The 12188-nt window shown below is 42.4% G+C and overlaps 1 long non-coding RNA gene across 1 annotated transcript in view; it reads right to left on the bottom strand.

Moving 5' to 3' along the window:
- Positions 1–12188, bottom strand: part of LOC309816355 — a 60765-nt gene that overhangs the window by 40005 nt on the left and 8572 nt on the right. The window contains exon 2 of the long non-coding RNA XR_014296017.1: positions 11207–11410. This is a non-coding gene — a long non-coding RNA (uncharacterized lncRNA). The remainder of the gene's footprint in view (positions 1–11206; positions 11411–12188) is intronic.

Genomic DNA, 12188 nt, shown 5'->3' with positions numbered 1-12188 from the left:
TGATTGTCTATGTAGAAAATATAAGAGATTCTACTTTTAAAAAGCTTCTAGAACTAATAAATGCATTTACCAAGGTCACAGTATTACAAGGTCAGTTCAGTCAATTAAATTTCTATACACTAGCAAAGAACAATTACAAAATGGGAATTTTTAAAGTACCATTTACAAGGGCACAAAAAATCCTGAAATGCATAGGCTAAAATCTAACAAAATATGTGAAAGACCTGCATCCTGAAAAACACCAAACACTGATGAAAGAAATGAAATAAGACCTAAGTAAATGGAGAGAGATTTTGCATTCATGGATTGGCAGGCTTGATATTATTAAAATGTAATTTCCACCAAAATTGATCTATAAATTCAGTAAAATACCAATCAAAATCCTAGAAAGATTTTTGTAGAAATATATAAGCTGATTCTAAAAATTTACGTGTAAAGGCAAAGGAACTATAAATGCCAAAATAAGTTTTTAAAGAAAAACATGGGACTCCTGGTTTCTGGTCTGGCATGTAAGGAGCTTAGACGTCACCACTCCATCCTAACAAGTAAAAAACTGCACACACTGAAAAAGCAACAAGTCTTAGATCCATCAGAGAAGTGAGAGCACAGGGCACATTGCTAGCTCCCAGGTTAGAAAGACACACAGGCTGATAGAATCACAACTTACTGGAGCAGAACCCTCCGTGGGAACCGGCACTGGGGTAGGTAAAGTCGAGGTCGGAAAAACTGAACTTTACTTGACGAATTGCTGGAGGCTCGGTGTAGACAATTCTGAGAGTTAAAAACTTAGGGGGACCAGTGGTAGGAGAACCCCAAGCTTTTGTGGTTTTGCCTCCGGGGACTTTACTGGGTCCTCACAGCGACCGACCGACCATCAGAGAAAAGTTTCTTCCTCCTTCCAAGCACGGGGAGAGGGAACTAGTCACGTTTAAATACCCCAGAGCATTCCGTTCTTAACAAGGCGTGCCCTCAGGTGAAACTACTTTAGCAGAGCCCAGCCTACTAGGTTTTCATCAGGCATAACCTATCTGGGGGAAGGGAAATACACAACTCCAGCCCCTCCAGCCATCCCAACCTCCCTAAGAGGGGCAAGAAAAAGCCAGAGGCAATAGTAACTTTCACAGTCCACCGGGCACTGGCTCACCAAAAGACTAAGACCAGGTCTAGGGCCAGAGAACCCTTCTTTTACGCCCACATCTTACCTCGGCCTTACTGAAGGAACCGCAGTTCCTTTTACCCAGGACAGCACGTTGAAAGGTGGCTTTCAACAAAAAATGAAAAGACACACTAAAAGGCAAAATATACAATATAAGGAGACGGAGCAGACATCAGAACCAGAGTTAGAGATGGCAGGGAGGTTGGAATGATCAGACCAGGAGTTTTGTTTGTTTTTGTTTTTTTAATCTGATTAATATGCTAAGGGCGTTCATAAAAAAGAATGAAATAATGCCATTTGCAGCAACGTGGATGCACCTAGAGATTATCATACTAAGTTAGAAAGAGAAAGACAAATACCATATGATATCACTTATATGTGGAATCTAAAATATGACAGAAATGAGCCTACCTACGTATGAAACAGACTCACGGACATAGAGAGCAGACCTGTGGTTGCCAAGGGGGAGGGGGGTGGGGGAAGGATGGATTGGGAGGTTGGGACTAGCAGATGCAAACTATTACAAACAGGATGGGTAAACAGCAAGGTCCTACTGTATAGCACGGGGGAATATATTCAATATCCTATGATAAACCATGATGAAAAAGAATATTTAAAAAAAGAATGTATATATAACTGAATCACTTTGCTGTGTAACTGATTTACAACACCACATTGTAAATCAACTATACTTCAATAAATAAATTAAAATTAAAAAACATATGCTAAGGGGCTTCCCTGGTGGCACAGTGGTTGAGAGTCCACCTGCCGATGCAGGGGACACGGGTTCGTGCCCCGGTCCGGGAGGATCCCACATGCCACGGAGCGGCTGGGCCCGTGAGCCATGGCCACTGAGCCTGCGCGTCCGGAGCCTGTGCTCTGCAACGGGAGAGGCCACAACAGTGAGAGGCCCGTGTACCGCAAAAAAAAAAAAAAAAGAATTATAAATCATGACCAAGTGAGATTATCCCAGGTATACAAGGAGGTTCAACATTCAAAAATTAACATAATCCATCACATCAACAAGCTAAAAAAGAAAAATCACATGATCATATCAACAGATGCAGAATAAGCATCTGACAAAATCCAATACCCATTCATGATAAAAACTTTCAGTAAATTAAGAATAGAGGGAACTTCCTCAGTTTGACAAAGAATATCTACAAAAGAAACCCCTACAGCTGTGAAGTCAGACAAAGACAAATATCATATGATATCACTTACATGTGGAATCTAAAAAAAGCCTACAAATGAACTTATCTACACAACAGAAATAGAGTTACAGATGTAGAAAATAATGGTTACCAAGGGGTAAGGGGGAGAGGGATAAATTGGAAGATTGGGATTGACATATACACTCTACTGTATATAAAATAGATAACTAACAAGGACCTATTGTATAGCACAGGGAAGTCTACTCAATACTCTGGAATGGCCTATATGGGAAAAGAATCTTAAAAAGAGTAGATATATGTATAACTGATTCACTTTGCTGTACACCTGAAATTAACACAACATTGTAAATCAACTATATTCCAAAAATGTTTTTTTTAAAAACCCTACGGCTAACATCATACTTCATGGTGATCATACTTGGCTTTCTCACTAAGATCAGATTCTAACCAAAGATAACCCCTCTCACCACTGCTTTTCAGCATCGTACTGCAAGTCCTAGCTAATGTAAGAGCACAAGAATATAAAATAAAAAGGTATACAGATGGTGAAGGAAAACATAAAACTGTCATTGTTTGCAGACGACATAATTGTCTACATAGAAAGAATCAACAAAAAACTCCTGGAACTAAAAAGTGATTATAGCAAGATTGCAGAATACAAGGTTAATGTACAAAAGTCAATTGCTTTCCTATATACCAGCAATGAACAAGTGGGTTTTGAAATTAAAAACACAATACCATTTGCATTAGCACCAAAAAAAAAAAAAAAGAAGTGCTTTGGTATAAAAATAACAAAATATGTACAAGATCTATATGAGGAAAACTAAAAACTCTGAGGATCAAAAATCAAAGAACAGGGAGTTCTTTCACTGTCACTGGCCCAGGTTCAATCCCTGGTTGGGGAACTGAGATCCCGGAAGCTGCCTGGCATGGCAAAAAAAAAAAAAAAAAAAAAAATCAAAGAACTATATATGGAGAGCTATTCCGTTTTTATGGATTGGATTACTGAATATGGTCAAATTATCAATTCTTTCCAACTTGACTGAAAGATTCATTGCAATCCCAATCAAAATCCCAGCAATTTACTTTGTGGATATTTTCAAGCTGACTCCAAAGTTCATGAGAAGAGAGGAAAGACCCAGTATAGCCAATTCAATATTGAAGGAGATAAGTAAGTCAGAAGACTAACATTACCTGACTTCAAGACTTAGTATAAGGCTACACTAATCATGACAGTGTGGTATTGGCAAAAGAACAGACAAATAAATAGGGTGATGGAAAAGAATAGACAACTCAGAAATAGACTCACATAAATACATCAACTGATTTTTGACAAAGGATCAAAGGCAATATAATGGAAAAAAGATAGTGTTTTTAACAACTGGTGCTGAAACAACTGGACATCCACATGCAGAAAAAAAATTAATCTAGACACAGAACTTATACCCTTCACAAAAATTAACTCAAAATGGATCATAGACCTCAATGTAAAACACAAAACTATAAAACTCCTAGAAGATAACATAAGAGAAAGTCCAGGGCTTCCCTGGTGGCGCAGTGGTTGAGAGTCTGCCTGCCGATGCAGGGGACACGGTTTCATGCCCCGGTCTGGGAGGATCCCACATGCCACGGAGCGGCTGGGCCCGTGAGCCATGGCCACTGAGCCTGCGCGTCCGGAGCCTGTGCTCCACAATGGGAGAAGCCACAACAGTGAGAGGCCCACGTACCGCAAAAAAAAAAAAAAAAAAAAAAGAGAAAGTCCAAATGACCTTGAGTTTGGTGAAGACTTTTCAGATACAATACCAAAGGCACAATTCATGAAAGAAATCACTGATAAGCTGGACTTCATTAAAATTAAAAATTTCTGCTCTGCAATAGACAATGTCATGAGAATAAAAGAACATGACACAGACTGCAAGAAAACATTTGCAAAAGACATATCTGATAAGGACTCTTATTCAAAATATAGAAGGAACTCTTAAAACTCCATGATAAGAAAACAAACAAACAAACAACCCAGTTATAAATTGGGCCAATGGTTTTAATGGACACCTCACTAAAGGAAATATAGAGACGGCAAACAAACATATGAAAAGGTGCTCTACATCGTATGTCATCAGAGAAATGTAAATGAAGACAAAAATGAGCTACCACTACACACCTGTTAGAAAGGCCAAAATTCCAAACACTGACATCAAATGCTGGTGAGGATGTGGAGCAACAGGAACTCTCATTCACTGCTGGTGGGGATGTGAAATGGTGCAGTCACTTTGGAAGACAGTTTGGTGGTCTCTTATAAGACTAAACACACCCTTACCATACAATTCAGCAATCACACTACTTGTTATTTACCAAAAGAAGTTGAAAACTTATGTCCACACAAAAATCTGCACACAGATGTTTATAGCAGTTTTATCAATAATTACCAAAACTTGGAAGCAACCAAGATGTCCTTCATTAGGTAAATGTATAAATAATCTGGGGTAGATTCCAACAATTGAATATATTCAGTGCTAACAAGAAATGAGCTATCTAGCCATGAAAAAAACATGGAGGAGACTTAAGTGTGTATTACTAAGTATAAGAAGCCAGTCTGAAAAGGCTACATATTGTATGGTTCCAAATATATGACATTCTTGAAAGGATAAAACTATGGGTACAGTAAAAAGATCAGTACTATCAGGGGTTAGGGAAGATGGAGAGATGAATAAGTGAAGTACGGATGACTTTTAGGGCAGTGAAACTACTGTGTATGATACTGAAAAGGTGGATATGTAATTATAATTTGTCCAAACCTATAGAGTATACAACACTAAAAGTCAACCTAAGGTAAATTATGGACTTTGGATGATAATGATGTGTCAACGTAGGATCATTAGTTTTAACAAAGCACCACTTTAATGGGGAATGTTGATATTGGGGGAGTCTACAAAAGGTAGTGCTTTTAGGGACTTTCCTGATGGTTCAGTGGCTAAGACTCCATGCTCCCAGTGGAAGGGGCCTGGGTTCGATCCCTGGTCAGGGAACTAGATCTCACATGCTGCAACTAAGAGTTTGCATGTTGCAACTAAAGATACCACATGCTGCAACTAAAAATATCCCGTGTGCTGCAACTAAGACCTGGTGTAGCCTAATTAATTAATTAATTAATTTGAAAAAAATTCTGGAAAAAAAAAAGGTAGTGATTAAAAAAAAAAATGTTGTCAGTGACCAGACCATGAAAAGCCTTATAAACCTTTAAGGAGACTGGATCTTATCCTAAGAGCATTAGGAAATGGCTGGTGAATGTTGTATTAGTTTCCTATAACTTCTGTAACAAATTATCACAAACTGGGGACTTAAAACAAGAGGAATTTATCCTCTCATAGTTCTAGAGGCTAAAAGTCCAAAATTGGGACTTCCCTGGTGGTCCAGTGGGTAAGACTCCACGTTCCCAATGCAGGGGCCCAGGTTTGATCCCTGGTTGGGGAACTAGATCCCGCATGCATGCCGCAACTAAAGATCCCGCATGCCGCAACGAATTTCCCGAGAGCAGCAACTAAGACGCGGTGCAGCCAAAATAATAAATAAATTAAAAAAAAAAAAAGTCCAAAATCAAGGTGTCAGCAGTCCCCTGCTTCCTTTGAAAGCTCTAGGGGATTTTTTTTTTTTTTCCTCTTCTGTCTTCACCTGGCTCCAATGTTCCTTGGCTGTGTCTGCCAAGGAATCCCTCCAATCTCTGCTTCCATCTTCACATGGTCTTCTTCTCTGTGTATAAGGAGACTTATCATTGGATTTAGGGCCCACCCAGCTAATCCAGGATGATCTCCTGGATATTAAGTTAAGATCCTTAACCTAGTTATATCTGCAAAGACCTCTTTTGCAAATAGGGTCACATTCACAGATTCCGGGGATTAGAACACAGACATAGCTTTTTGGGGGCCACCATTCAACCTACTGCGATATTAAACTACGTAACACACATCTGTAGGGTTGCTGAGTTAGTTAAGACTCTTTAAGTGATGTTTGAAACCTCCTCTGGCTAAACCAAGCAAAGAAAGGGGGTAGGGAAAGAGGGTTACTGGAATATTACTGGGAAGGTCACAAAATTGAAGAAAAGTGAACAAACTGGCCTTAGAGAGGCCCAGGGCAGCACCAAGGATCTCATCAGTGAGAATTCATGAATTATGCTTTAGATCAGGCATTGGCAAGTGTTATTTTCTATGAATGACCATGGTCTATGTTCATATGTTCAGCTTTGCAGGCTCTACAGTCTCTGTTGCAGCTCCTCAACCCTGCTGTTGTTTGTGAAAGCAGCCATAGAGAGGATGTACATGAACGAGTATGGCTGTTTTCCAATATTTATTCCATGTTTATTAACAACATTTTCCAACTCGATTTTTAAAAACAGGAAACGGTCTGATTAGTCTACTGCAAGCCATATGCCCACAGTACTGCGATAGGGGCACCCACCAAGACCAGATGAAATGCTGAAGCAGTTGTTGCCCACAGGAAAATCAAGATGCCCCTACCAAAAAGAGAGGGGAAGATACTTCCCAGTATCCTAGTATCTGGATCAGCGAATGAGTGTAGGGATGTGCCAGGCATGGAGGACCCCATAAGAGTGAGAACCACCATAGTTGCAGCTCTCATGAGGCTCACAGTCAAACTAAGATGTACACCAATCAAAGATGTATACCGTGAGTGTACAGTAATAACTGAGACACACACTCCAAAGGAGAGAACATAGGTTGACATCAGGGTTTCTCAACCTCAGCACTATTGACATTTGGGGCTGGATACTTCTTTGTTTGGGGGGCTGTCCTGTGCCTTGTAGGATGTCAAGTAGCACCTTGGACTATATCCACTAGATGCCAGGATCAAACCCCACCCTACCCTTCAGTTGTGACAACTAAAAGTATCTCAAGACACTACCAAATGTCCCCTCAGTCCCCTCAGAAGGGCATAATTGCTCCTGGTAGAGAACAAGTGGTCTACAAGGAAATGCGGTAGGGCAACCTGCCTTCTTTTGGCGAATCAGGAAGGCTACTCCAGGGGAATGATGTATGAGTTGAGGTCTGAAGCGTGAATAAAAGTCACCTAAACCAAGGAGAGGAGAGAATCACAAACCAAATGAGACAACAGCAAATGCAAAGGCGTCTGTGGCTGGAGAGAGCGTCCGGCATGCTGAGGAATTCAAAGAAGGGTTACAAGAGTGGACCCGAGCGTGTGCAGTTCGGAGTGTTGTGAAGCCACTGAGAGGTGTTAGCAGAGCAGTGACAGTAAGATAGCTAAAACAAACCAAACAAGAGAGCTGAAAGCAACAAAAAAACAAAACACCTGTGGCAGTGGAACCGAAGAGAGCCAGAGAAGATATTTGGGAGGCTGTAGCTACAGACTTGGTGAGAGGTGCTGGACCAGTTTAGAAGAATGAAGACAGAGAAAAGTAAAAAGATGCACTATTAGAGGCATTAGGTGATGGATTGGAAACGAGGTAAAAGGGATACGTTTCAGATGTGACTTTTCGGTTCCTGACTTGGGCAGAAATGGTGGTACCATCCACCAAGGTCAAGAGCATCGAAAAAGGACCAGGGATGGGTAAGGATGGGTGAGGGAGCCAATGATATCAACCTTGCACAGGTTGTATCTGAAATGCCTGCAAGACAGACAAGGGGGCTTGTTGATTGGGAGGTGGCTATAAAGACCTGGAGCCCAGAGGAGAAATCAGGGCTGGGGGAGATATACTTGGGAGTCATCAGGTCAAAATGATCACTAAATCTGTGGGTGCAAATATAGAGTGAGAGAGAAGGTCTAGAACCCAGCCCTAACATCTCCAACAGTTAATGGCCAAGAGGAGGAGCCAGCATGGGCGAGAGAGACCAGAGACCAAGGCGTAAGACAGCAGGGCAGCCGGCCGAGCGTGGGGAAGCGTGTGTCCTATGAAGGAAGGCGTGGTCCACAACATCAAAGGCTGCCGACGTCAGAGAAGAGGCAAAAGACTGAGAAAGGACCCCTGGCCAGTGACCTTGGAGGTCTGGGTGACCTCAGCAAGAGCTTTTCCGTGAGTGATGAGAGTAAAAGCCAGACTGGAGGCGACTGAGGAATGAAGGGGTGGTGAGCCAGTGTAGACGTCGCTGGGGAGGAAAGGGAGGTGGAGACAGAGGTGAGTGCTGGGGCTGCAGGTGGGAGTGTATACTGGGGCAGCCTCTGTGGAGAGCAGTAGGGAGGTTCCTCAGAAAACTAGAAATAGAACTGCCATGTGACCCAGCAATTCCACTCCTGGGTAGAGATCCAAAAAAAACCAAAAACACTAATTCAGAAAGATATCGATACATGCACCTCAGTGTTCACAGCAGCATTATTTACCATAGCCAAGATATGGAAGCAACCTAAGTGTCCATCAACAGACGAATGGATAAAGATGACATGGTATATATATGTATATATGTGTGTGTGTGTATATATATAATGGAATACTACTCAGCCATAAAAAAGAACAAAAGTTCTGGTGGGGGGAGATAAATTAGGAGTTTGGGATTAACGGATACACACTATTATATATAAAATAGATATACGACAAGGACCTACAGTTTGCACAGGGAACTATATTCAATATCTTGTAATAACCTATAATGGAAAAGAACCTGAAAATAAATATAGATCTATCTATCTATATATGTATATTCTTTACACATATATATGTATAAATATATACATCCCGTTGCTGTATGCTTGAAACTAACACAACATTGTAAATTAACTATACTTCAATTTAAAACTATTTTTTAGGGCTTCCCTGGTGGCAGTGGTTGGGAGTCCGCCTGTCGCTGCAGGGGACACGGGTTCGTGCCCCGGTCCGGGAAGATCCCATATGCTGTGGAGCGGCTGGGCCCGTGAGCCATGGCCGTTGAGCCTGCGCGTCCGAAGCCTGTGCTCCGCAGCGGGAGAGGCCGCAACAGTGAGAGGCCCGCGTACCGCAAAAAACAAAACAAAACAAAGAAGGCCAGAGCTGCCTGTGCATTGACTCTCGACAGATCATACAGACTGAAGACCCAGCGGTGTTCTTTGGGTACAAAAGAAAGGTTGACATTGGCAAGTGTAGTTCAGTGGCATGAAGGAGACGGAAGACAGAGAGGAGTGGGCTGCAGCACGACTAGAAGATGAGGAATTTCAATACTGGGGTGTTTATTATACACTCACCGGATAAGACCCTTCAGACTCTATCTGTCCAGCCTCCTAAGCCTCTCCCAAATGTACTCACTTCATCCTCACACCTGCCTCAATCTCAGTTACCATCAAGTCTCACCTGGATGTCTCATCCAAAGCATCCTAACTGGTCTCCCAACCTCTACTTTGCACCCTTCAAACCCTTTCACTATGGCGGCCAGAATGACCTTCCGAAGACCCTACATCTGACATGTCACTCCTGTGTTTAGAAGCTTTCAATGGCTACCCATTACCCCGGGGATAAAGTCCAAACCACTTGTAAGTTTCTAGGCCATATGGTTCCTGCTTGGATCTCTGTCTCTCTGTCTCTCCCTCCCCATTTCGTCTTTGCTCTCCAGTCATTTTCTTTCATTGTCATCTTGGATTTTTTCTACTGTGCCCTCTTTGTATTGTCGTTGTCCTCCAGGTTCAAGTCTGAAGTCTCAGATTAAACATCATTTCCCTAGAAAGGCTTCCCTTGACCTCTCTCTTTGAGGTCAAGCCCTCTCCTCTCCGCACTTTCCCTATCATCAGAGACGACATTTCTTTTCTCTTTTCTGCCATTAGGACTAGATAAACAACGTCTATGGTTTACAGCCCATAACCCCGAGTAGGCACCCAGTAAATATTTCTTGAATGGATTAAGTGAAACCAACTTCTCATTTCCAAGGAAATTCTCCACCAGAATTTTTCTGAAATAGGAAAATATCTTAAAAGACTTTAGAGCCCTTATTTTCAGTAATGCAAGCTAATTTGGACATTTTAGATGAGGCTTTTCAAAAACAACAGGTCAACAATATCTCAGGAGGCAAGACCTATAGACTCAATTATTCTCAATCATTGCTACTTACAGACAGAATGTAATGCTTTCACTAGGGGTTGTTTGTTAATCCATTTAATAATAAGTAACTTTTTGGTTGAGAGAGAGGTGAGTTAAATAGTCCCCGATTCCATAGAAGCAATTAGTTATACATACATTAATTTGCCTGCTTTCAATTCAGGTACTGTTAAAAAAAAAATTCCAAGAGGAAAACTAGTGGGAGTTTAACAGCCATCCATTCTTTGCAACATTTTCAGAAAACAAATGAAAATGAACCCTGAAACAAGCCAACAGCAGGGACACTCATTAACTTGATACACTTTAATCTCGTGAATAGAAGCTGGAGCCGAGTCACTTAATCCAGAGCCGCGGACTCCCACCTCTGGACACCTGCAAGACATCCAGGCATGGGTGTTCCTGCGGCACCTCCAATCAGCACGACCCAATCTGAACTCATTATCGAACTCATTAGGGTCCCGTGCAGAAACCAGCGTGCAGAAACCAGCCCGCCCCCTGGGCTCCCTATCTCCATGGTGCTCCACCCCTGGCACACAGGCTGCAAGTCTCAGGAACATCTTCCCGGGCTGTCTCCTTAGCCATCCCCAAGTCTGCTGCATCCTCAGGACTTAAACTCAGTCTCGCAGCAGCCGCCCCGGCCCCTTCTTAGCCCCCGCTAACTCTGACTGAGGTCTCTTAACTTGCATTCCCAACTCCAAGTTCCCTCATCCTCATCATAATGACCAGTACTTACTGAGCACCTACTGTGTGCAAGCTCCACGCTTGGTGCTCTTCAGACGTTAATGCAGTACCTCTTTCCAAAGAGTCCTCAGTGAAAAACCCAATTCCCCACCACCATCTCCCCGAGCCTACCTCTCCCACTTCATCCAGCCTTCTTGCTGGCCTGCCAGGTGCCAGTCTCAGTGGCCTTTGGGTTCCAAGGACACACGACCAGCCTCTGTCCGGCAGTTCTGCTCTCCTAGTGTTCTCTCCTTGGTCCAGCTTGCTTCGCTCCTTTTGCCATATGACTCTCAGCTCAAATGTAAGTTTCTTAGAGATTGCCAAAGTTGGGCTCTCCTATTATCACAGAATACCAACCAGCACTTGTCACGCTCTGTTATTGTCTCATTTGTTTGTTCCCTCAGGTGAATACAGGCTCCCCCAGGGCGAGGGTGATGTCCGATTTGTGCACCAATGAGCCAGGAGTAGCATAGTGCCAGGCACTTAGGGACACACAATAAGCAGTAGTCAGATGAGGAAAGAAGGGATGCATGAAAGCACAGTGCTGATGAGCCCTCTGTAAGTGGTGGCCGTGATCTATATATCTATACCTGTATATACATACATATTCTTTTTCAGATCCAGAATATATATGTATACTTTTTCAGATTCTTTTCCATTATAGGTTATTACAAGGTATTGAATATAGTTCTCTGTGCTGTACAGTAGTAGGTCCTTGTTGGTTATCTATTTTATATACAGTGGTGTGTATCTGTTAATCCCAACTCCTGATTTATTCCTCTCCCTTCCCTTTTGGTAACCATAAGTTTGTTTTCCATGTCTGTGAGTCTATTTTTTTTTTGTAAATAAGTTCATTTGTATCATTATTTTACATTCCACATATAAGTGATATCATAAACCCCGTGCCCAATAAGTTGGCCCTGCCCTTGTGCCCAGGTGTCAGATGAGGAAACTGATGCTCAGAAGACCAAAATTCCCAGTGAAAAAGACCCGGAGCTGGCACCGGAAGCCAGGCCACGTGTGAGTCTAGTTCCAAACTTCTATCCCGATCCAATATCCCTGGGGCCCAAACAGGTTGCGCTCCTGGATCGATATGGGTGGTTCCCTCTGCCGC

This window comes from Mesoplodon mirus (genome assembly GCF_964341445.2).
Source record: "Mesoplodon mirus genome assembly, chromosome: 15".
Lineage (NCBI taxonomy): Eukaryota > Metazoa > Chordata > Mammalia > Artiodactyla > Ziphiidae > Mesoplodon > Mesoplodon mirus.
This window is presented reverse-complemented; position numbering and strand designations above follow the sequence as displayed.